This window comes from Ranitomeya variabilis, chromosome 3 (assembly GCF_051348905.1).
Source record: "Ranitomeya variabilis isolate aRanVar5 chromosome 3, aRanVar5.hap1, whole genome shotgun sequence".
Lineage (NCBI taxonomy): Eukaryota > Metazoa > Chordata > Amphibia > Anura > Dendrobatidae > Ranitomeya > Ranitomeya variabilis.
The window spans coordinates 161571157-161597614 of NC_135234.1; the positions used below are offsets into that span (position 1 = coordinate 161571157).

General features: G+C 46.9%; 1 long non-coding RNA gene across 1 annotated transcript; it reads right to left on the reverse strand.

Moving 5' to 3' along the window:
- Window positions 1-2136: 2136 nt before the first annotated feature.
- LOC143818033 (uncharacterized) lies at window positions 2137-2997 on the reverse strand. Its single transcript, XR_013224275.1, has 3 exons — window positions 2952-2997; window positions 2796-2864; window positions 2137-2570 (listed from the first exon to the last, which is right to left on the reverse strand). It is a non-coding gene; the product is annotated as an uncharacterized LOC143818033 (long non-coding RNA).
- Window positions 2998-26458: the final 23461 nt, after the last annotated feature.

Sequence of the window (26458 nt, forward strand, 5' to 3'; positions counted from 1 at the left end):
GCACTAGAAATGCTGTCAAACACGGCTGGTATATATAGAGATACGAGCCCAGGGGAACTGACAACTAGCAAGCATGCAGACAAACTGAAAAAACACATTGCTCGGGCACCTCCCAACCGATGGAGGTGCCTTAAATAATAAGTGTCTCCCAGATATTGGCTGGGAACACTTTAGAAAAATGCACATTGTATCTTTAGGAGACCGGGAGTGCGCACACCCTAAGCATAGTGCCCCGGGGATCTGACAGACATATACAGACCCCAGCAGCAAAAGGAAGATAGGGACGAGGTGGTGAGTAAGTCTGCGTCCCTGAGGCGCGAAGAGATGGGAATCGCGCAGATATGCCGGGGCTACATAGAGGAGAATCAGTGGTTCTGGGTCCCAAGGTAACTGATGAGGCCAATACAGGACCTGAAGATTCACCCCCATACGTGACATAAGTACGTAGATGTAGTCACTGTAGTCACAGCTTGTGCCTTACACACAGCTCGCATTAGTTTTTTCCTCAAAGATTCTCCTGTCTTCAGCTGCACAAGTTCCTGAGGTGATTCTGCTTCGCCAAGCTGGACGGTAAGGGCAAGCTTCTCCCATTAGTTGATGTCGATTTTGAGGCATGCTTTAAAGCAGTCTTAGGCTAGGTTCACATTGCGTCAAGTACATGGCGTTAAACGGATCCGTTAAACGCATGTACAGAAAAGGATCAAATTTGTTGAAAAATCGGCTTCACGTTAACGCTTGCGTTAACGCTTTTGACAGCGTTTTTCTCATTTTGATGTCCGTTCGCGATGTATCCGTTTGTCTGCGTTTGTCACTGTCAATAAAGTTTTTTTGTTTTTTTTCTCCTTTTGTCCTCGTCGGGGTGTAGGTGCAGACTCATTCTCCATTTTGAAAGCATTGAGTGAACTTCTGCTAGCAAGATGTTTGTGTCTGAGCTGGTTCGATTTCGCTTGATGCGGTTGCGACTTCGCCAGAGAAAGCGTAGTTCGCAAAGGAGATATTGGATCCACGAAGTGAATTTCTTGCGGAGTACTTATGGTGCCTTTCACACCCTGTATCTTCAGCTTCGGGATCACCCTTCAAAATTCCAACGCTATCTACGGATGTCCATTGAGACCTTTGATGTTCTGCTTTCACTTGTGAAGGATGAGATACATCATCAGCGCAGCACTTTCCGTGAAAGCATCTGTGCGGAGGAACGATTAGTAGTGACTGTGAGGTAATTATGAAATTTTTTCTCATTCTATTAACAAAGACTAGATCTAGGTATCGTGGGGCATAATGGTCATTTAGCAATTGTATATTCTATTTATGTAGCCTTTTAGTTGTCCTTAAAAATCCTAAACATTTTTTTTTTTTTTTCTTTTTCAATGCCGACAGATATCTGGCTACCGGAGAATCTTTTGCGTCACTGCATTACCAATTTAGACTGGGGAAGTCAACAATTTGCCAACTGGTTCGGGAAACTTGTGATGCCATTTGGAACAACTTGCAACCACTTGTGCTACCAACCCCAACATCAGAAATGTGGCTAGCGATTTCCCAACAGTTCGAGGATGTGGCTAATTTCCCCAATTGTATTGGTGCCGTGGACGGCAAGCACATACGGATTCAGAAACCAGCGCATAGTGGGTCCCTGTACTATAATTATAAAAAATACTTCTCGATAATCTTGATGGCTATTGCGGATGCAAGATACCGGTTTGTAGCTGTGGATATTGGTGCGTATGGCCGTACTAACGATTCAAGAGTCTTCAGAGACTCCAACATGGGGAGATGTTTGTATAGCAACAATTTTAACTTGCCCTCATCACGACCTCTACCGGGGACCGAAGACCTAAGTTTGCCCTTTGTTTTAGTTGGTGATGAGGCATTCCAACTTGGGCAAAATCTCCTCAAACCGTACTCAAGCCGCAGTCTGAACTCCACCAAGTGCATTTTTAATTATCGCTTGAGCCGGGCAAGACGTTATGTGGAGTGCGCCTTTGGGATTTTGACATTAAAATGGCGAATTCTACTAACGTGCATGCAACTGCAACCAGAAAATGTGGACCGTGTTGTGAAGGCATGCATCTGTCTGCATAATTTTTATTGATTTCCAACGGGTATGGACCGCATCCGCTGTAATTTTTAAAAAAAGGTAAAAAAAATATATATATATATTAGTAGACAGTTCTTATTTTGATAGTTTAAAAATTGTGTATAGTTAGTTAAGATAGTTGATATATAGCTAGTAGATAGATAGTTGATAGATAGTAATTATAGATGATAGAGATATAGTTTAGTGTATAGGTAGTTGATAGTTCAGAGATAGATAGTAGACAATTTAACATCACCAATATTTACCAATTTTTTTCTTTGAGGTTGACGACTTCTCCATGTATCGGGGATCGAAGTGAGAGATAATTTGATCCCACAACTTCCGGTTCTTTACTATGTCATGGTGGGAGCTGTCGCTTTGGTCCCATATTGAGGGGTTGGCTTCCACAAGGTTGATCAGTGTCTCATTGTGAATGGTCAACGGCTCTTCATCAACCACAATCCTTTTTTTTTTTTTGGCTCGCTGACTTGGACTATGTAAACACAAAGCGTAATGTTGAAAGGTTCAATTATAGATAGATACAGAGATAGATAGATACAGAGATAGATAGATACATAGATAGATACATAGATAGATAGATACATAGATAGATACAGCGAAAGATAGAGAGAGAGAGATAGTGGATAGATAGTTTATAGATATAGCAGATAGAAAGTGAATAGATAGATTGTAGATACATTTCTAGTTTTATATTTACCACTGGCAGTTGTGGAGACGACAGACGGCGAGGAACCTTCTTCCTCTTGTGTCCTCCGTGTGCCACAACCTATTGAGTATGTAAATGGAAAAAAAAATTACATTTCTTTGATCAATAAATTTATGTTTGCAAAACTTAAAAATGTCTGCTATGTACCTTTGTTGGTTTTGCCTGTTTTTTTGGGGGGGGCCTAGCAGCCTCGGGCTCCGAAGACTCCTATTTGCAATAGAAACATGATTATACATATATATAGCTTAATACACTGAATTTTCACACAAATTTTAGTGGTTTTTTAAAGTGCAAGCCTACCGACTGAGAAGAAAAAACCGCAGACACGCTGCTGCTGCTGCTTCCCCCACTATCCGACATCTGCAACAAAGCAATACATTTTTAGTACACACACATCCGTCGTACAATACAGACTCCCATGATGTATACAGAGATATCTACTATATAATTGTCTAGGGAACTTCCGTCTTTCTGTCCTTCTGTCACGGTATTAATTCGCTGATTGGCCTCGGCAGCTGCCTGTCATGGCTGCCGCGGCCAATCAGCGATGCGCACAGTCAGAAAAAAAAGGGCCGCCCCGCACTCACTGCCCGGCGCCCGCATACACCCCTCTGCTCACCGCTCACACAGGGTACTGTGACAAACGTCGCTGTGCAATATACTACGTGACTGGGTTCTGTATACTACGTCGCTGGGTGCTGTATACTACTTCACTGTGCAATACACTACGTGGCTCTGTGATGTATACTACGTCACTGGGCAATATACTACGTAGCTGGGCAATATACTACATGCTACATGGCTGGGCAATATACTACGTGGACATGCATATTCTAGAATACCCAATGCATTATCGGGCCACCATCTAGTATATATATATATATATATATATATATATATATATATATATATACAAATGTACTTACATTTCCTGTGATCTTTTGCAAGACACTTTTTCTCTGGTGTGCAGCAGGCCTCAGGATGTGCGCTGGGGACAGTAATGGCCGAAATCCTGTTTCCTGTCACATGACCACATGGACATCCCTCAAACGCTATTAAAACGTATGGTTCTTTTTTGAAATTTATCAAGATTTGCGTCTGGCTGCGTTTGCAATAGACATCAATGGCAGAATTAACGCTTCCGTTAGTATTGCGTTAGCTTGGCCGGACCCAAAAACGCTGCAAGCCGCGTTCCAAGGTCCGTCAGAAAAAAACGTTATGTGACTAACGCATGCCAAATTTGGCATGCATCACGAGGCGTCAGACAATGCAAGTCTATGGGCGCGTTAGTATGTGCGTTATATTGCGTTTTCACTACTTAAAAACGTGTCCGTTAGACGGACTCACCTAGCGCAATGTGAACCTTAGTAATGTTTCTTCTGCTCCACTACGGTTCGCTTTCCCTGACTCAGTTCTCAGTACAGCAGTTGTTTAGGTAAGCTACAGTGGGGCAAAAAAGTATTTAGTCAGTCAGCAAGAGTGCAAGTTCCACCACTTAAAAAGATGAGAGGCGTCTGTAATTTACATCATAGGTAGACCTCAACTATGGGAGACAAACTGAGAAAAAAAAATCCAGAAAATCACATTGTCTGTTTTTTTATCATTTTATTTGCATATTATGGTGGAAAATAAGTATTTGGTCAGAAAAAAAATTTCATCTCAATACTTTGTAATATATCCTTTGTTGGCAATGACAGAGGTCAAACGTTTTCTGTAAGTCTTCACAAGGTTGCCACACACTGTTGTTGGTATGTTGGCCCATTCCTCCATGCAGATCTCCTCTAGAGCAGTGATGTTTTTGGCTTTTCGCTTGGCAACACGGACTTTCAACTCCCTCCAAAGGTTTTCTATAGGGTTGAGATCTGGAGACTGGCTAGGCCACTCCAGGACCTTGAAATGCTTCTTACGAAGCCACTCCTTCGTTGCCCTGGCGGTGTGCTTTGGATCATTGTCATGTTGAAAGACCCAGCCACGTTTCATCTTCAATGCCCTTGCTGATGGAAGGAGGTTTGCACTCAAAATCTCACGATACATGGCCCCATTCATTCTTTCATGTACCTGGATCAGTCGTCCTGGCCCCTTTGCAGAGAAACAGCCCCAAAGCATGATGTTTCCACCACCATGCTTTACAGTAGGTATGGTGTTTGATGGATGCAACTCAGTATTCTTTTTCCTCCAAACACAACAAGTTGTGTTTCTACCAAACAGTTCCAGTTTGGTTTCATCAGACCATAGGACATTCTCCCAAAACTCCTCTGGATCATCCAAATGCTCTCTAGCAAACTTCAGACGGGCCCGGACATGTACTGGCTTAAGCAGTGGGACACGTCTGGCACTGCAGGATCTGAGTCCATGGTGGCGTAGTGTGTTACTTATGGTAGGCCTTGTTACATTGGTCCCAGCTCTCTGCAGTTCATTCACTAGGTCCCCCCGCGTGGTTCTGGGATTTTTGCTCACCGTTCTTGTGATCATTCTGACCCCACGGGGTGGGATTTTGCGTGGAGCCCCAGATCGAGGGAGATTATCAGTGGTCTTGAATGTCTTCCATTTTCTAATTATTGCTCCCACTGTTGATTTCTTCACTCCAAGCTGGTTGGCTATTGCAGATTCAGTCTTCCCAGCCTGGTGCAGGGCTACAATTTTGTTTCTGGTGTCCTTTGACAGCTCTTTGGTCTTCACCATAGTGGAGTTTGGAGTCAGACTGTTTGAGGGTGTGCACAGGTGTCTTTTTATACTGATAACAAGTTTAAACAGGTGCCATTACTACTGGTAATGAGTGGAGGAAAGAGGAGACTCTTAAAGAAGAAGTTACAGGTCTGTGAGAGCCAGAAATCTTGATTGTTTGTTTCTGACCAAATACTTATTTTCCACCATAATATGCAAATAAAATGATAAAAAAACAGACAATGTGATTTTCTGGATTTTTTTTTCTCAGTTTGTCTCCCATAGTTGAGGTCTACCTATGATGTAAATTACAGACGCCTCTCATCTTTTTAAGTGGTGGAATTTGCACTATTGCTGACTGACTAAATACTTTTTTGCCCCACTGTATCTGGCATTGTGACTACATGTGCAGCCTACTTGGCATTGGCTTAATTTACGGTGTGCAGGTCTGCAGAAGAACAAACTGGGCACAATGTATTGGGCACTACAATGACATATTTGCAATTTTCACTTTGAAACATTCAATACATGCTTCTTTCTGAAAGTGCCAATAGAGTAAAATTGATTACTAAACCTGTAGATGAATTGACAGAGGGGAGTAGTTTCCAAAATGGGGGTCGCTTGAGGAGGGTTTCTGCTGTTCTGGCATTTAGGGGCAAATGAAAATGGTGTCTGCAAATAGAGTCTGCAAACTATTGTAATAAAATACAAAGGAAAGTGAAGCCAGCTCACCACATTCCAGGTGCACAGGAACTCCGTCCTGATGAGACGATAAGCAACAGAGGAAAAAAAAAAGCGTTCCTTGTTCCAGCTCCTTGGGTAAAAATCTTCAAAATTTTATTCGAATGATTAAAACATGACAATATACATGCTCCAAGACCGCACCATGTGTGCACACAGGGACAGCAAGCGACGCATTTCAATCGCAAGAGCGATCTTTATCAAAGCTTTGTCTAAGCAGTAGTTTCTGACCACATCAGGGTACACAAAGAAATTTTGGAAATTGCACCCCTCGTGGAAGTCCCAGCAGTCAGACTTCTAGCAATCAATACGTTTTCCCCTATCCTATTGTAGAACATAACATATACTTGGTACAACAGATCTTTTAAATACCTAAAACTACTCCACAACAAGGTGACCCTAAACAAAAAAACAGACATTGTGTAATAATTATAGGGGATAATTCAGGAGACTCTTTGCGTGGAACAAGACAACAGGACACAGTTTTATAAGTGGTAAAGTTTATATTATCACACGGTGATTCAAGCAGGTGCAGAGAGAAACTCAAGTCCACAACACTTGGTGCAAATTATAAACGCAGCTTAGCAGTCAATAGGAAACTTCAGAGGTAGATGCAAACAAACAGAAAGTCTATGAAGCACGGTTATTCTTGAGGAAACTAGACACGAATAGATCCTTGACTTAGTCCAGACACAGATAGATATGCTATTAGGCAGTTCAAATCATATCTTAGCTCAACCAGGGAGGCCTGGCCAACAGTCTCAGGTTTTGCAGAGCAGAAACAGCTTACATGTCCAGCAAATGCAGGTGGAAGCAACACGAGCAGCAGATGAAGGAGGATTACTGAACACTGGTGTATGCAGCAGGAACTCAGAGCAGAGTGGCAGGATCTCCAACACCGGTTCACAGGAGCAGGCGCAGGTGCAAGGCCAGGGAGTAATCAGGAGCTGGATGCAAAGCAGAGTAATCTAGCACAGACTGAAGGCTGGGGTGGAGTTTTATAGCAGGAAGACAAGTGCACATGAGACCAAAGACGCCATGTTGGAAAAGGGCAGTAATGCACAAAAGGTAAAAAATGTTCAGTCCTGACATTACAACCTCCTTAAAAGCGGCCTCAGGACGATCCTGGACCTGGTTTCTCAGGGAATCTCTGATGAAAACGAGAAATCTTCTGTTGGGCATTGATGTTTTCCACAGGTTCGCAGGAGTCTTCCTCAGGGGGATATCCCTGCCATCTTATCAGATATTGGAGCCGATTCCTGCGAATCCTGGAATCAATAATTTCCTCCACCACGAATTGTTCTTGCCCATCAATCACCACAGGCTGCGGAGGTGGCACAACACGTCCCTGGAAGGTATTAGGAGATACAGGCTTTAGTAAAGATACATGAAAAACTGGGTGTACCTTCATTGTCCTAGGTAGCTTCAGCCGGCAGGCCACAGAGCTCACAATACCGTTGATCTTGAAAGGGCCAATGAATTTCTGTCCAAGTTTTTGTGAAGGAACATTCAACTTCAGATTCTTAGTTGCTAACCACACGGAATCTCCTACCTTGAACATGGGTGCAGGTTTACGGAATCTATCAGCCGATCTCTTATAACGTTCTTGAGCCGTGGTCAGGGATTCCTTCAGAACCTCCAGATTTTGTCTCATCGCAGTCAGCCTTTCCTCCACTGCTGGAACTGGAGAATTAATTGGAGACCTAGGTAAAATACACAGATGATAACCCAGATTGGCAAAGAAAGGTGTAAATTTAGTGGAGGCGCTCTGAGAATTATTATATGAAAATTCGGCTAACGGCAACAACTCCAACCAATCATCCTGGAGATGGCTGACACAGCATCTTAGATATTGTTCCAGCGTCTGGTTGGTACGCTTAGTCTGACCATTTGTCTGGGGATGGTAAGCAGAAGAGAGATAGACATTAATATTGAGTGCAGAGCAAAACCCCTTCTAGAATCTTGAAGTGAACTGTACTCCACGGTCAGAGATGATCTCATCCGGCACCCCATGCAACCGAAAGACATTCTGTATAACCAAGTTCACTGTATCTTTAGCAGAGGGGAGGCCGGTGCATGGAACAAAATGAGCAGCTTTAGTCAGGCGATCAACTACCACCATGATTGTATTCATGCCCCCCGATGTAGGCAGCTCCACAATAAAGTCCATTGATATAGACCCCCAAGGGCGGGATGGAACAGGTAATGGTTGTAGAAGACCCGTAGGTGCCACATGAGGAGTCTTGTAACGGGCACATACCTCGCAAGAGAGAACATAGTCCTTGGTATCCTTCAGGCAAGTTGGCCACCAGAAGAATCGGCTCAGGAACTCTTGTGTCTTCTGTACCCCCCTGTGACCAGCCAACTTGGAGTCATGTACCAACTTGAGGATCTGCAGACGGATGACCTCAGGGACGTAGATACGTCGATCTCTGAACCACATGCCACCCTAAAGACAAGATTAATATCCACAGGTGGGTTGGCCAGAAATACATCACCTTCATAGGCCTCCGTGCACTCCTTCCACAAGTCCTGATCGTGGATAACTCCGATGAAATTGGCATCAGATAGAATGGTCTTGGACGGGGCTCCAGGTACGGAATCCACAGCATGGATTCGGGATAAAGCATCAGCCTTCCCATTACGAGAACCTGGACGGTACGAGATAACAAAGTTAAATTGATTTAAGAATAAGTTCCAACGAGCCTGATGAGGAGAAAGACATCTAGCGGATCTAAGGAACTCTAGATTGCGATGGTCAGTTAGCACTATGATCTGTTGTGCAGCTCCTTCCAGATGATGCCTCCATTCTTTGAAAGCCGCAGTAATAGCCAGCAATTCCTTGTCTCCCACGTAGTAATTCTTCTCTGCTGAGGTTAGTCTACGGGAAAAGAAAGCACAAGGATGTAGCAGACCCTTCTCTCCAGTTCTTTGGGAGAGAATAGCCCCCAAAGCAATATCAGAAGCATCCACCTCCACAATGAAAGGATGTGTTGGATCTGGGTGTATCAACAGCGGTGCTGATGTGAAACAGATCTTCAGCCAATCAAAAGCTTCTTGAGCCTGTGATGACCACTTAAAGGGCTTTTCCTTCTTTGTCAAGGAAGTAATGGGACGGACAATATCAGAAAAATTTCGAATGAAGCGTCTGTAGAAATTTGCAAAACCAATAAAACGTTGGACCTCCTTAACGTTCTTGGGTACCGGCCAGTCAAGGATAGCCTGAATCTTACCAGATTCCATGTTCAGCCCCTGGGGAGAGATGATATAACCCAAAAACTGTATCTCAGAACGATGGAACTCGCATTTCTTCGGCTTGATATACAGTTGGTTCTCTTTCAGACATCTTAAAACAGTTTTGACATGTTCTTCATGTTCCTGTAGAGAGTCAGATAAGATTAGTATATCGTCCAAATAGATCACCACAAACTGGTCCAACAAATCTCTGAAGATGTCATTAACAAGGTGTTGAAATGCTGCAGGGGCGTTACAAAGCCCGAAGGGCATCACAAGAGATTCAAAGTGTCCATACCGGCATCTGAATGCTGTCTTCCACTCATCCCCTGGACGAATATGCACCAAATTATAAGCCCCACGAAGATCCAGCTTAGAGAACACCTTAGCATGGCGGACTCTTTCCAGTAATTCGGGAATCAGAGGCAAAGGGTAACGGTTTCGTACGGTTACCCGGTTACCTTATTGAGTTCCCGATAGGCAACACAGGGTCTCGGGGTCCCATCCTTCTTCTTTACAAAAAAAAGGGTGCCCCTGCTGGTGAGGAAGAAGGACGTATGAAGCCTTTGGCCAGATTTTCATCAATATACTCCTTTAAGGCTTGAAGCTCAGGTGCCGCCAAAGAGTATACGTGACCAAAAGGAATATCTGCCCCAGGAAGCAACTCAATGGAACAGTCATAATGCCTGTGTGGAGGAAGTTGATCTGCATTCTTCTTGTCACAGAGGTCAGAGAACTCTTTATATGCTGGAGGTAAAGAAGATACCTGTACATGTGGTTCCGTAGCTGTGGACTCAGGGACAGCTTCTGTTAACGCTGATTTGCTCCTTGTTGGAAAGATAATCTCCTTTGTCTCCCAGTTGATAATTGGGTTCTGAGAACGCAACCAAGGAATGCCTAAAATCACAGGAAAATGAGAAGAAATTAGCAAGAAAAAAAGTTGCTCCTGATGATTAGGCTCCAACAAAATTTCAAGGGGTACGGTCTCCTGATCCACAGGCCCAGAGATTAAAGGTGACCCATCCACTGTTTCCATGGTAATTGGAGAGGCTCTTTGCTGAATTTTAATACCATGTTCCTTGGCAAATACGATATCCATGAAATTGCCACCTGCACCAGAGTCAATCATAGCTGAACTGGAAATCCACTTTCCTGAACACAGGATCTTAATAGGGAGAGAACAGTGAGAGTTCTTTTCCTTCAGCTCCTTGGGGGGTGAAGTCATAGAAAGTGAATGGAATACAGCGTTTAAAGGCAGGCTACATTCAGAGATGTCAGATTCATCATCACAGTTGTCATACTCCCCTATTGCTGCTAGCACCTTGTTAGGCCGTCTAGGACACTTAGGACAATTGATCAAGAAGTGGTCAGACTGGCCGCAGTAGAAACATAGACTTTCACGAAGGCGATGCTCCCGGCACTCATTGATCTCGCGTCTCTGAACGGAATCAATTTGCATGGGCACCTCCTCCACTTCCCGAGATGTTTTACCTGCAGGCTTTGGAAGGAAGGGAAAAGTTAGAAATACGGTTATATGCAGCAAATTTCTCCTGCCTACGCTCAGTAAGGCGAATGTCTATGCGCACACAATGCTGTATAAATGTCTCCAGTTCTTGTGGTGACTCTGAGCGAGCTAGTTCATCTTTTATAATACTAGACAGACCCCTTTTAAAAATAGGCAATTGTGCATAACTGTCCCAATTGGTATCTATCGCCAATCTCCTGAATTCAGTGGCATACTCAATAACAGAACGTTTAGCCTGGCTCGTGAGGTCAGTAGCATTATTACACACAATACTTTGGATCTATCAGTAGGAAAACGGTCAGCATGCACATCAAAATATAGCATACATTGATTCACAAAGCCATGAAAATTGTCGCGATCACCATTAAATCTGAATGGGGGCAACTTAGGTGGGCTAGCTGGTGGTGGTTGCCCAGAGGGTAAAGTCACTTGTGCAGCTATTTGCGTGCTTATGTCCTGAAAAGCCCGTCCATACTGGGACTCTATGCCAGCAAGTTTGTTTTCCTGGGCTGCCATGCGATTGCTTAAGTCCTGCAAAGTTTGTCCAAACACTTGTTGATTGTTTTCAAAGCTTCCAAACTTCTTTTGCAGACCTTCCACATCTTTCTGCAGTGATCTAATTATGGAAAACACCTGCTCTAATCTGCTCTCTGCAGTCATTGTTCCAGCAGTTTCCTTTTTTTTTATGGCTAGATTATCCTGTAATAATTATAAGGGATAATTCAGGAGACTCTTTGCGTGGAACAAGACAACAGGACACAGTTTTATAAGTGGTAAAGTTTATATTATCACACGGTGATTCAAGCAGGTGCAGAGAGAAACTCAAGTCCACAACACTTGGTGCAAATAATAAACGCAGCTTAGCAGTCAATAGGAAACTTCAGAGGTAGATGCAAACAAACAGAAAGTCTATGAAGCACGGTTATTCTTGAGGAAACTAGACACGAATAGATCCTTGACTTAGTCCAGACACAGATAGATATGCTATTAGGCAGTTCAAATCATATCTTAGCTCAACCAGGGAGGCCTGGCCAACAGTCTCAGGTTTTGCAGAGCAGAAACAGCTTACATGTCCAGCAAATGCAGGTGGAAGCAACACGAGCAGCAGATGAAGGAGGATTACTGAACACTGGTGTATGCAGCAGGAACTCAGAGCAGAGTGGCAGGATCTCCAACACCGGTTCACAGGAGCAGGTGCAGGTGCAAGGCCAGGGAGTAATCAGGAGCTGGATGCAAAGCAGAATAATCTAGCACAGACTGAAGGCTAGGGTGGAGTTTTATAGCAGGAAGACAAGTGCACATGAGACCAAAGACGCCATGTTGGAAAAGCGCAGTAATGCACAAAAGGTAAAAAATGTTCAGAGTCCTGACACATTGGTTGACGGTTGCATAACTATTGAATACATGTTCACCTGGTGAATGATCATTCCAACACATTTCAGCATTTTAGTAGATATTGGCTGTTAGTGGTTAATTCATTTTATCTGACAATATTCAATATTGTTAAAATTAACTCATTTCAACAAATTTAGTCATAGTATTGTCACATCGGACATAGTTCCATCTGCGCATATGCTGCTAATATCCTGCAGACTTAACTATTTGCATTGCAAATGATAAAATCTGTGTTGAATATTTGCAACATAAATTGAAATTCATTAATTTACACTACGGGTTATCTCTGCAAGTGGAATCTTCTCCGCGTCGCTGCTACTGTAATATGCTTCCGATTTTCACTCTTGATGGACAATGCCGGTTATATCCAACCAATGTGAACAACCCCTAATTTGTCTAAATACACCTTGACCTGCCCTCAGCATTTATTTCCTGAAATCATTCCCTTTCATTCCAAATCTTATTGTTCCTCTATACCACAGATATGACCAAACTTGATCTTCTCATAGCACATAAAATGTATATTCCTACTAGTACACCTCCTCCTTTCTCTAGCATTGACATCTCCCATGGCTCTGTTCTGGTACCTCTCCTCTTCTCTATTCTTTTGGACTAGACCAGTTTTTCTTATGTCCACGCCCCCTGAGGAAGGAGCAGTATTGCTCCGAAACGCGCGTCGGGTGCGCTCCTGGCTGCTGGTTCTAATTTATAAGGTATTTGTACCATGTACTATGTCTTTTGTCATATGGCCATTAGCGGCGGTGGTGGGGGGCATTGATTTTTCATCAGTACTTACTTTAGGCCCCGTTTTTTATACATATTGTTTACTTACACCGCACTAATGTCTCTGTAACCCAGTCTGCCCAGAGCCTATGGGTTTTTTGTCCGTTGTCTATGTCGCATTCCTGTTTCTCTCTGCTACCCATTTACCTGTTCTGATGTTTATGTAATTTTTATCATATACTAATAAATATATAGTTTTTATGGGAATTCTAGACTGCTTATCTGTGTAGTTTCTTTGTCATTACTAGTTTGTAGATCCCAGACATGTATAGGTTCTCTTTTATTTATGTAGTGAAAAAAAAATCCGAAGTGTGTTAAAAAAAAAAAAAAGGAGCGATTTTCCGAGGCTCGTAGAGCCTCTGTTTTCGCGATCTGGGGTTGGGTAAGGGCTTATTTTTTGCATGTCAAGCTGATGTTTTTTATTGATACATTTTGGTGTAGATACAATGTTTTGATCACCTGTTATTGCATTTTAATGCAATGCTGCGGTGACCAAAAAAAGTAATTCTATGTTGTTACATCGTTTACCGATCGGATTCTTTTTATATATTGACTAGATGGCAGCCCGATTCTAAAGAATCGGGAGTCTAGAATCCATATATACTTTATTTATTCAAATGTAAGAATAATACAATTAATAAATAATAGTAAGAAAGAACAAAAAATGGCTGCACTCACCAGCTCTTGACAATTCTTGACAGTACGGCACATTTCTGATTGGTCGCTCGCGGCAGGCGGCAACCAATCAGAAAAGTGCCGCGCACCACGAAGGCATATATCTTTGTCCACCCTGAGCGGGTGTAGGACGCTGGTGACGTCACTTATCTCTGGACATTATCTCCGGACAAAGCCACGGAAGTTGGCACAAATTGCCGGAAGTAGTATTCTAGGCAATTATATATTAGATTTTAATGTTATCAGTGTTTACCTTTGAACGTTTATATTGTATTGTCCTGTCACCAGCCATGTGTACGATTATCGGCCGAAAGCCTCTCTGGAACCAATAATCACCCCATGTAAAGGTATCTTTATAAGTTAAAGATTCAGAATACTATGACTTTTATCATATCCTGAACAGTCAAGTTTTTTATGAACCGTTAAGGTTTTCTGGTTGAAGTAAAAAAAACTCTGAGTGTTTACAGTTTCAAACCATAAAATGTTGAAAAATTATGTCATTCTTGAGTATATCACTCAATGGTGCTCATAAACGTGTCAAATTTGATCTATAATATACTTTAATATACGTTACTTTAATCTTTAATATACTTAAGAACAGGGCCCCAGACATCACACAGGGGGTCTGAAACACCGCACAGTGGTCCAAAATATCGCTGTGCCCTGCCTGGGGCCCCATATGCTGCCTGGGGCCCCTGTGCTCTGCCTGGGGCCCCATGTTCTGCCTGGGGCCCCTGTGCTCTGCCTGGGGCCACTGTGCTCTGCCTGGGGCCCCATTGTTGTGAATTTGCTTTTTGCTCCCTCTAGTGGTTACTAGTTTTTTGACTCTGGTTTTTCTGTCATTCCTTTTATCCGCACCTGGGTCGTTAGTTAGGGGTGTTGCTATATAAGCTCCCTGGACCTTCAGTTCAATGCCTGGCAACGTAGTTATCAGAGCTAGTCTGCTGTGCTCTTGTCTACTGATCCTGGTTCCAGTTATATCAGCTAAGTCTGCCTTTTGCTTTTTGCTATTTGTTTTGGTTTTGTATTTTTGTCCAGCTTGTTCCAAATCTATATCCTGACCTTTGCTGGAAGCTCTAGGGGGCTGGTGTTCTCCCCCCGGACCGTTAGACGGTTCGGGGGTTCTTGAATTTCCAGTGTGGATTTTGATAGGGTTTTTGTTGACCATATAAGTTACCTTTCTTTATTCTGCTATCAGTAAGCGGGCCTCTCTGTGCTAAACCTGGTTCATTTCTGTGTTTGTCATTTCCTCTTACCTCACCGTCATTATTTGTGGGGGGCTTCTATCCAGCTTTGGGGTCCCCTTCTCTGGAGGCAAGAAAGGTCTTTGTTTTCCTCTACTAGGGGTAGCTAGATTCTCCGGCTGGCGCGTGTCATCTAGAATCAACGTAGGAATGATCCCCGGCTACTTCTAGTGTTGGCGTTAGGAGTAGATATATGGTCAACCCAGTTACCACTGCCCTATGAGCTGGATTTTTGTATTCTGCAGACTTCCACGTTCCTCTGAGACCCTCGCCATTGGGGTCATAACAGTTTGCCAGGCCCGTATTAAATGTTTAATGCATTGCAGAAGAGGGATTATTAGAAAGAAGATTCTGAGTTTTTTTTTTCTCCTTCCCCTTTACCTCAGAGTGGCTATGCTTGCTGCAGACATGAATGTCCAGACCTTGATTACAAGTGTGGACCAGCTGGCTACTCGTGTGCAGGGCATACAAGACTATGTTATCAGAATTCCTAGGTCAGAACCTAAAATACCGATTCCTGAACTGTTTTCCGGAGACAGGTTTAAGTTTAGGAATTTCGTGAATAATTGTAAATTGTTTTTGTCCCTGAGACCCTGTTCATCAGGAGATTCTGCTCAGCAAGTAAAAATTGTTATTTCGTTCTTACGGGGCGACCCTCAGGATTGGGCTTTTTCGCTGGCGCCAGGAGATCCGGCATTGGCTGATCTTGATGCGTTTTTTCTGGCGCTCGGTTTACTTTATGAGGAACCCAATCTTGAGATTCAGGCAGAAAAGGCCTTGCTGTCTATGTCTCAGGGGCAGGACGAGGCTGAAGTGTATTGCCAAAAATTTCGGAAATGGTCCGTGCTGACACATTGGAACGAGTGTGCACTGGCCGCTAATTTTAGAAATGGCCTTTCTGAAGCCATTAAGAATGTTATGGTGGGTTTTCCCATTCCCACAGGTCTGAATGATACTATGGCACTGGCTATTCAAATTGACCGGCGGTTGCGGGAGCGCAAAACCGCAAATTCCCTCATGGTGTTGTCTGAACAGACACCTAATTTGGTGCAATGTGATAGAAAAACCGCAAATTCCCTCATGGTGTTGTCTGAACAGACACCTGATTTAATGCAATGTGATAGAATCCTGACTAGAAATGAGCGGAAAATTCATAGACGCCGGAATGGCTTGTGCTACTACTGTGGTGATTCTACACATGTTATCTCAGCATGCTCTAAACGTATAGCTAAGGTTGTTAGTCCTGTCACCGTTGGTAATTTGCAACCTAAATTTATTCTGTCTGTAACTTTGATTTGCTCACTGTCATCTTATCCTGTCATGGCGTTTGTAGATTCAGGTGCTGCCCTGAGTCTCATGGATCTCTCATTTGCTAAGCACTGTGGATTTACTCTTGAACCATTAGAAAATCCTATTCCTCTTAGGGGTATTGATGCTACACCATTGGCAGCAAATAAACCGCAGTATTGGACTCAGGTTACCATGTGCATGACTCCTGAACACCGCGAGGTGATACGTTTCCTGGTTTTACATAAAATGCATGATTTGGTCGTTTTAGGGCTGCCATGGTTACAGACCCATAAGCCAGTCCTGGACTGGAAGGCTATGTCAGTCTCAAGTTGGGGCTGTCGTGGTATTCATGAGGATTCCCTGCCTGTGTCTATTGCTTCTTCTACGCCTTCGGAAGTTCCGGAGTATTTGTCTGATTATCAGGATGTCTTCAGTGAGTCTGAGTCCAGTGCACTGCCTCCTCATAGGGACTGTGACTGTGCTATAGATTTGATCCCAGGCAGTAAATTTCCTAAGGGAAGACTGTTTAATCTGTCGGTACCTGAACATACCGCTATGCGTTCATATATCAAGGAGTCTCTGGAAAAAGGACATATTCGTCCGTCTTCTTCCCCTCTTGGTGCGGGATTCTTTTTTGTGGCAAAAAAGGACGGATCTTTGAGACCTTGTATTGATTATCGGCTTTTAAATAAGATCACTGTCAAATTTCAGTATCCTTTACCGCTGTTGTCTGACTTGTTTGCCCGGATTAAGGGTGCCAAGTGGTTCACCAAGATAGACCTTCGTGGTGCGTACAACCTTGTGCGCATTAAGCAAGGTGATGAATGGAAAACCGCATTCAATACGCCCGAAGGTCATTTTGAGTACCGTATTTTCCGGCGTATAAGACGACTTTTTAACCCCCGAAAATCTTCTTAAAAGTCGGGGGTCGTCTTATACGCCGGGAATCGACTTGTACGCCGGTGTATATGGTGGGTGGGGAGGGGGAGTGATCCTGATGACGAGGGGGCGTCTCACAGGAAAGTGAGTAATCCCCATTACCTTATCCTAGCGGTGCAGCGTGGGGTCTCTGTGCTGGGAGCGGCGGAAGCTGCTGTGTTCTGGTGCGGCGGCTCCTCTTCTGTGTGGGGCCTCTGTGCTGTGAGGTGGCGGCGGCAGCGGCGTATCTTTATCCAGTTGGGGCTCCTCCGGCATCTCCTTAGCCCTGGAGGCCCCGCCGCAACTCCATCGGTGCAATGTGGTGGCCTCCGGGAAAATGGCCGCTGCTCAGATTCAGATCTCGTGTCCCGAGATTTCGGGACGAGATCTGAATCTGAGCAGCGGCCATTTTCCCGGAGGCCACCGCATCGCACCTATTGAGCTGCCTCCGGGAAAATGGCCGCTGCATTGCACTCATGGAGTTGCGGCGGGGCCTCCAGGGCTAAGGAGATGCCGGAGGAGCCCCAACTGGATAAAGATATGCCGCCGCCGCCGCCACCTCACAGCACAGAGGCCCCACACAGAAGAGGAGCCGCCGCACCAGAGCACAGCAGCCGCCGCACCAGAGCACAGCAGCCGCCGCCGCCACTCCCAGCACTGAGACCCCCACGCTGCACCGCTACGATAAGGTAATGGGGGATACTCACTTTCCTGTGAGACGCCCCCTCGTCATCAGGATCACTCCCCCCCCCCCCAAAAGGCACATATTCACCGGCCCTATAAGACGACATAGGGTGTATAAGAAGACCCCCGACTTTTAAGAAGATTTTATATTTTAACTGGTAAAGTTGGGGGGTCGTCTTATACGCCCAGTCGTCTTATACGCCGGAAAATACGGTACTTGGTGATGCCTTTTGGGCTCTCCAATGCGCCTTCAGTTTTTCAGTCCTTTATGCATGACATTTTCCGGAAGTATCTGGATAAATTTTTGATTGTTTATCTGGATGATATTTTGGTTTTTTCTGATAATTGGGATTCGCATGTGGAGCAGGTCAGGTTGGTCTTTAAAATTTTGCGTGAAAATTCTTTGTTTGTCAAGGGCTCAAAGTGTCTCTTTGGTGTACAGAAGGTTCCCTTTTTGGGGTTCATTTTTTCCCCTTCTGCTGTGGAGATGGACCCAGTCAAGGTCCGAGCTATTCTTGATTGGACTCAGCCCTCGTCAGTTAAGAGTCTTCAGAAGTTCTTGGGCTTCGCTAACTTCTACCGTCGTTTTATCGCTAATTTTTCTAGCATTGTGAAACCTTTGACGGATATGACCAAGAAGGGCTCCGATGTAGCTAACTGGGCTCCTGCTGCCGTGGAGGCTTTCCAGGAGTTGAAACGCCGGTTTACTTCGGCGCCTGTTTTGTGCCAGCCTGACGTCTCACTTCCCTTTCAGGTTGAGGTGGATGCTTCGGAGATTGGGGCAGGGGCCGTTTTGTCGCAGAGAGGCCCTGGTTGCTCTGTTATGAAGCCTTGTGCCTTTTTCTCTAGGAAATTTTCGCCTGCCGAGCGAAATTATGATGTGGGCAATCGGGAGTTGTTGGCCATGAAATGGGCATTTGAGGAGTGGCGTCATTGGCTCGAGGGTGCTAAGCATCGTGTGGTGGTCTTGACTGATCACAAAAATCTGATGTATCTCGAGTCTGCTAAACGCCTTAATCCGAGACAGGCCCGCTGGTCATTGTTTTTCTCCCGCTTTGATTTTGTTGTCTCGTATTTACCAGGTTCAAAGAATGTGAAGGCCGATGCTCTTTCTAGGAGCTTTGTGCCTGATGCTCCTGGAGTCGCTGATCCTGTTGGTATTCTTAAAGATGGAGTTATCTTGTCAGCTATTTCTCCGGATCTGCGACGTGTGTTGCAGAGATTTCAGGCTGATAGGCCTGAGTCTTGTCCACCTGACAGACTGTTTGTCCCGGATAAGTGGACCAGCAGAGTCATTTCCGAGGTTCATTCCTCGGTGTTGGCAGGTCACCCGGGAATTTTTGGCACCAGAGATCTGGTGGCCAGGTCCTTTTGGTGGCCTTCCTTGTCAAGGGATGTGCGGTCATTTGTGCAGTCCTGTGGGACTTGTGCTCGAGCTAAGCCTTGCTGTTCTCGTGCCAGCGGTTTGCTCTTGCCCTTGCCTGTCCCGAAGAGACCTTGGACACATATCTCCATGGATTTCATTTCTGATCTTCCGCTATCTCAGGGCATGTCCGTTATCTGGGTGATATGTGATCGCTTCTCCAAGATGGTCCATTTGGTTCCTTTGCTTAAGCTGCCTTCCTCTTCCGATCTGGTTCCTGTGTTTTTCCAGAACGTGGTTCGTTTGCACGGCATCCCTGAGAATATTGTGTCAGACAGAGGATCCCAGTTCGTTTCCAGGTTCTGGCGATCCTTTTGTAGTAGGATGGGCATTGATTTGTCGTTTTCGTCTGCTTTCCATCCTCAGACTAATGGACAGACGGAGCGAACCAATCAGACTTTGGAGGCTTATTTGAGGTGTTTTGTCTCTGCTGATCAGGACGATTGGGTGACATTCTTGCCGTTGGCTGAGTTTGCCCTTAATAATCGGGCTAGTTCCGCCACCTTGGTTTCGCCTTTTTTCTGCAACTCTGGTTTCCATCCTCGCTTTTCTTCGGGTCATGTGGAGCCTTCTGACTGTCCTGGGGTGGATTCTGTGGTGGATAGGTTGCAGCAGATCTGGAATCATGTGGTGGACAACTTGAAGTTGTCACAGGAGAAGGCTCAGCGCTTTGCCAACCGCCGCCGCGGTGTGGGTCCCCGACTACGCGTTGGGGATTTGGTGTGGCTTTCTTCCCGCTTTGTTCCTATGAAGGTCTCCTCTCCCAAATTTAAACCTCGTTTTATTGGGCCTTACAAGATATTGGAAATCCTTAATCCTGTATCTTTTCGTCTGGATCTTCCTGTGTCGTTTGCTATTCACAATGTATTTCATAGGTCCTTGTTGCGGCGGTACATTGTGCCTGTAGTTCCTTCTGCTGAGCCTCCTGCTCCGGTGTTGGTTGAGGGCGAGTTGGAGTACGTGGTGGAGAAGATCTTGGATTCTCGCCTCTCCAGGCGGAGGCTTCAGTACCTGGTCAAGTGGAAGGGCTATGGTCAGGAGGATAATTCCTGGGTGGTCGCCTCTGATGTTCATGCGGCCGATTTAGTTCGTGCCTTTCATGCCGCTCATCCTGATCGCCCTGGTGGTCGTGGTGAGGGTTCGGTGACCCCTCACTAAGGGGGGGGTACTGTTGTGAATTTGCTTTTTGCTCCCTCTAGTGGTTACTAGTTTTTTGACTCTGGTTTTTCTGTCATTCCTTTTATCCGCACCTGGGTCGTTAGTTAGGGGTGTTGCTATATAAGCTCCCTGGACCTTCAGTTCAATGCCTGGCAACGTAGTTATCAGAGCTAGTCTGCTGTGCTCTTGTCTACTGATCCTGGTTCCAGTTATATCAGCTAAGTCTGCCTTTTGCTTTTTGCTATTTGTTTTGGTTTTGTATTTTTGTCCAGCTTGTTCCAAATCTATATCCTGACCTTTGCTGGAAGCTCTAGGGGGCTGGTGTTCTCCCCCCGGACCGTTAGACGGTTCGGGGGTTCTTGAATTTCCAGTGTGGATTTTGATAGGGTTTTTGTTGACCATATAAGTTACCTTTCTTTATTCTGCTATCAGTAAGCGGGCCTCTCTGTGCTAAACCTGGTTCATTTCTGTGTTTGTCATTTCCTCTTACCTCACTGTCATTATTTGTGGGGGGCTTCTATCCAGCTTTGGGGTCCCCTTCTCTGGAGGCAAGAAAGGTCTTTGTTTTCCTCTACTAGGGGTAGCTAGATTCTCCGGCTGGCGCGTGTCATCTAGAATCAACGTAGGAATGATCCCCGGCTACTTCTAGTGTTGGCGTTAGGAGTAGATATATGGTCAACCCAGTTACCACTGCCCTATGAGCTGGATTTTTGTATTCTGCAGACTTCCACGTTCCTCTGAGACCCTCGCCATTGGGGTCATAACACCCCATATGCTGCCTGGGGCCCCTGTGCTCTGCCTGGGGCCCCATATGCTGCCTGGGGCCCCTGTGCTCTGCCTGGGGCCCCATAGGCTGCCTGGGGCCCCTGTGCTCTGCCTGGGGCCCCATATGCTGCCTGGGGCCCCTGTGCTCTGCCTGGGGCCCCTGTGCTCTGCCTGGGGCCCCATGTTCTGCCTGGGGCCACTGTGCTCTGCCTGGGGCCCCATAGGCTGCCTGGGGCCCCTGTGCTCTGCCTGGGACCACTGTGCTCTGCCTGGGGCCCCATATGCTGCCTGGGGCCACTGTGCTCTGCCTGGGGCCCCTGTGCTCTGCCTGGGGCCCCATATGCTGCCTGGGGCCCCTGTGCTCTGCCTGGGGCCCCATATGCTGCCTGGGGCCCCTGTGCTCTGCCTGGGGCCCCTGTGCTCTGCCTGGGGCCCCATGTTCTGCCTGGGGCCCCTGTGCTCTGCCTGGGGCCACTGTGCTCTGCCTGGGGCCCCATGTTCTGCCTGGGGCCACTGTGCTCTGCCTGGGGCCCCTGTGCTCTGCCTGGGACCACTGTGCTCTGCCTGGGGCCCCATATGCTGCCTGGGGCCCCTGTGCTCTGCCTGGGGCCACTGTGCTCTGCCTGGGGCCCCATATGCTGCCTGGGGCCCCTGTGCTCTGCCTGGGGCCCCTGTGCTCTGCCTGGGACCACTGTGCTCTGCCTGGGGCCCCATATGCTGCCTGGGGCCCCTGTGCTCTGCCTGGGGCCCCTGTGCTCTGCCTGGGGCCCCATGTTCTGCCTGGGGCCCCTGTGCTCTGCCTGGGGCCACTGTGCTCTGCCTGGGGCCCCATATGCTGCCTGGGGCCACTGTGCTCTGCCTGGGGCTTCATATGCTGCCTGGGGCCCCTGTGCTATGCCTGGGGCCCCATATGCTGCCTGGGGCCCCTGTGCTCTGCCTGGGGCCCCTGTGCTCTGCCTGGGGCCCCATATGCTGCCTGGGGCCCCTGTGCTCTGCCTGGGGCCCCATGTTCTGCCTGGGGCCACTGTGCTCTGCCTGGGGCCACTGTGCTCTGCCTGGGGCCCCATATGCTGCCTGGGGCCCCTGTGCTCTGCCTGGGGCCCCATATGCTGCCTGGGGCCCCTGTGCTCTGCCTGGGGCCACTGTGCTCTGCCTGGGGCCCCATAGGCTGCCTGGGGCCCCTGTGCTCTGCCTGGGACCACTGTGCTCTGCCTGGGGCCCCATATGCTGCCTGGGGCCCCTGTGCTCTGCCTGGGGCCACTGTGCTCTGCCTGGGGCCCCATATGCTGCCTGGGGCCCCTGTGCTCTGCCTGGGTGTAGGACACTGGTGACGTCACTTATCTCCGGACATTAGCTCCGGACATTATCTTCGGACATTAGCTCCGGACATTATCTCCGGACATTAGCTCCGGACAAAGCCACGGAAGTTGGCACAAATTGCAGGAAGTAGTATTCTAGGCAATTATATATTAGATGGGCATTTCCTGAAGGAAATACATGGTGCTTGAACAGCGCTACCAGCTTTACAGCAGCACTTTTCACACACGGGACTGGGGGGCGCGCTTACTTTTGCACCCGGGGCCGGGGGCGCGCTTACTTTTGCACCCGGGGGCGCACTTACTTTTGCACCCGGGGGCGCACTTACTTTTGCACCCGGGGGCGCACTTACTTTTGCACCCGGGGGCGCACTTACTTTTGCACCCGGGGGCGCACTTACTTTTGCACCCGGGGGCGCACTTACTTTTGCACCCGGGGGCGCACTTACTTTTGCACCCGGGGGCGCACTTACTTTTGGGGCCGCACTTACTTTTGGTGGGCGGGGCTCCTCGGCCTCCGATTTGGTTGGTGGGGCCCCTCGTCCTCCGATTTGGTGGGTGGGGACCCTCGGCCTCCGATTTGGTGGGCGGGGACCCTCGGCCTCCGATTTGGTGGGCGGGGACCCTCGGCCTCCGCTTTGGTGGGCGGGGACCCTCGGCCTCCGATTTGGTGGGCGGGGTCCCTCTGCCTCCGATTTGGTGGGCGGGGACCCTCGGCCTCCGCTTTGGTTGGCGGGGCCCCACGGCCTCCGATTTGGTGGGCGGGGTCCCTCTGCCTCCGCTTTGGTGGGCGGGGCCGCTCGGCCTTCGATTTGGTGGGCTGGGCTCCTCGGCCTCCGACTTGGTTGGTGGGGCCCCTCGGCCTCCGATTTGGTGGGCGGGGCCCCTCGGCCTCCGATTTGGTGGGCGGGGCCCCTCGGCCTCCGATTTGGTGGGCGGGGCCCCTCGGCCTCCGATTTGGTGGGCGGGGACCCTCGGCCTCCGATTTAGTGGGCGGGGCTTCTCGGCCTCCGATTTGGTTGGCGGGGCCCCTCGGCCTCCGATTTGGTGTGTGCTCTGCCTGGGGCCCCATATGCTGCCTGGGGCCCCTGTGCTCTGCCTGGGGCCCCATATGCTGCTTGGGGCCCCTGTGCTCTGCCTGGGGCCCCTGTGCTCTGCCTGGGGCCCCATGTTCTGCCTGGGGCCCCTGTGCTCTGCCTGGGGCCCCTGTGCTCTGCCTGGGTGTAGGACACTGGTGACGTCACTTATCTCCGGACATTAGCTCCGGACATTAGCTCCGGACATTAGCTCCGGACATTAGCTCCGGACATTAGCTCCGGACAAAGCCACGGAAGTTGGCACAAATTGCAGGAAGTAGTATTCTAGGCAATTATATATTAGATAGATCGGGCTATTCTCAAAGCGGCGATACCAAATATGTTTTTTAATGGTTTTATTTTGAATGAGGCGAAGGGGGATGATTTAAACTTTTACATTTTTTTTTATATTTTTAAAAACCTTTTTGTAAATTGTTTACTGGCTTCAATAGTATCTATGGGAGACTGGAACCTGCAATTTTCTGATCGCTGTGCTACACACAGCAGAGCTTCAGCTATGGTCACAGGGTGGCGCTCATAGCTATCCGGCAATGACAAGCACAGCGGTCTCCTGCAGAACCCCAGTTGTCATGCCAACCCATCTGCGACTCGCGGTCATGTGACACGGGCGCCGATGGGCGCTTACGAAGCGAGCATGTTAAATGCCACTGTTAGAGATTGACAGCGCCATTTAACATATTAACAGCAGCGGCTGTATCGCAATTCCATCTGCGGCTGTTAGGGGCACATGTCAGCTGATTAAATCAGCTGATATGTGCTGGAAAAGATATGGACTCATCGCCGGAGACCGCATCAAACAGGCGGAGGCGACTTATGACGTACCTCTACGTCATAGGTTGTAAAGCGGTTAACCTCTTAGTGACAGAGCCAATTTTGTACTTAATGACCAAGCCAATTTTTACAATTCTGACTACTGTCACTTTATGAAGTTATAGCTCTGGAAAGCTTCAACGGATCCCACTGATTCAGAGATTGTTTTTTCGTGACATATTGTACTTCATGTTAGTGGTAAAATTTCTTCAATATAACTTGTGTTTATTTATGAAAGAAACAGAAATTTGGCAAAAATTTAGAAAAGTTAGCAATTTTCTAATTTTTAAATTTTTGTGCACTTAAATCAAAGAGTGGTGTCACACAAAATAGATAATAAATGACATTTCCCACATGTCTACTTTACATCACCACAATTTTCACCCTGTGAGTCAACCATGTGCCAGCCACCAAGGAAAGGTGAAAAAGGAGGGAATAAGGAAGGGTGCTGTTATGGGTTCTGGAAAATCCGATTACCGGTAAGTAATCATCAATTTTTCATTCCCCAGGACAGCACCATGGAGTAAGATTACAGAGGAATCCCCTAGGAAGGGACCACCACTTCTAAGAGCTTCCTCCAGAAAGTAAGATCTCCAGCATCTAAGTCCAACTTATAGTGCTTGAAAAAAAAATAAAGGGTGAAGCGTGAAACGTGGTAGCCCTACAGATTTGTTCCAGAGAAATGTTAGTCCTCTCTGCTCAGGATGTAGATACAGCTCTTGTGTATATTATTGGGGAGGAGGGTGGGTGATAGCTGGGAACCTCCTGAAGTGTGGGCCAGGGCAATCCCTGTCCTGAAACATCTGTCTATGGACCCCTTGGGCATAGCCTGGCCTTTCCTGGGACCCTGAGAGTAAACAGGGAGGTAGATTTCCTGAATTCCCTTGCTGACTCTAAATATTGTAATAGGTATCACCTAACATAAAGCGTGTGAAGTTCTCGTTCCCCCTCATTTTTAGGGTTATCACAGAAAGATGGTAAAACTCCTGGGATCAGTGAAAGGTTGTTACCACCATGGGGAAAAAGAGATATATTTAGCCCTGACCCAGCCTATCTGGTAAGAACCAAATGAAGGGTTGATTGATAGTGCCTGCAGCTCCCCCACCCTTCTAGCTGATGTAAGGGCCATTTTCAGAGTGAAAATCTTAATTGAGCAATCTAATATGGGCTCAAATGGAGTTTAAGAGATTTTAAAACTAAGTTTAGGTCCCAAGGAGCTGCTCAGGGCTGTAGGGTTATCCCGAAGCGACTGACCGCCTTAAAAAATGTAACTATTAAGGGGTGATTAGCAATTTTTCGCTCCCAGTGCTGTTGTGTGGACTTTAAGGGTACTCTTTTTCAACCCTATCACACACCTTTTTTGTAAAAATTTTAGAATAGGAATCCAGGGAACCTGGTTGTTTTTTAACGGGTCTACCCCAGAAAAGATTAGAAACTTTCCTCATATTCTAGAGTAAATGTCTGACATAATTTGTTTCCTGGACCTCATAAGGGTGGAGATTATCCCTTCTGGGCCTCCTCTAGCTGCTAGAAGCTTCAGCTCAAGCGTCATGCCGTCAAATGAAGACCCTTTATATTGGATGTAATATGAGCTCCTGGGACAGGAGATCTGGAATTTGTGGAAGTACCCATGGTACTCCCACTGTTAGCAGATGTAGCCAGGTGAACCAGGTTCTTCGTGGCCATAAGGGGGCTATTAATATCGCTTTGGTTTGGTGCGTCTAAATTTTTCTGAGAACTATCGGAATTAAGGAAATTTGGGGAAAGGCATAAACTAGCTCCTTTGGCCACCTATGGAGAAGGGTGGAGGTCTTTTTGATCAGAGAGAAAAACTTGTGTTTGATCTGTTTGCAAATAAGTCTATTTGGGGCTCCTCCCCAGCAAATGACAATTTAAATTAGAAACTCTGAGTTTAAGGACCACGTGTCCTGT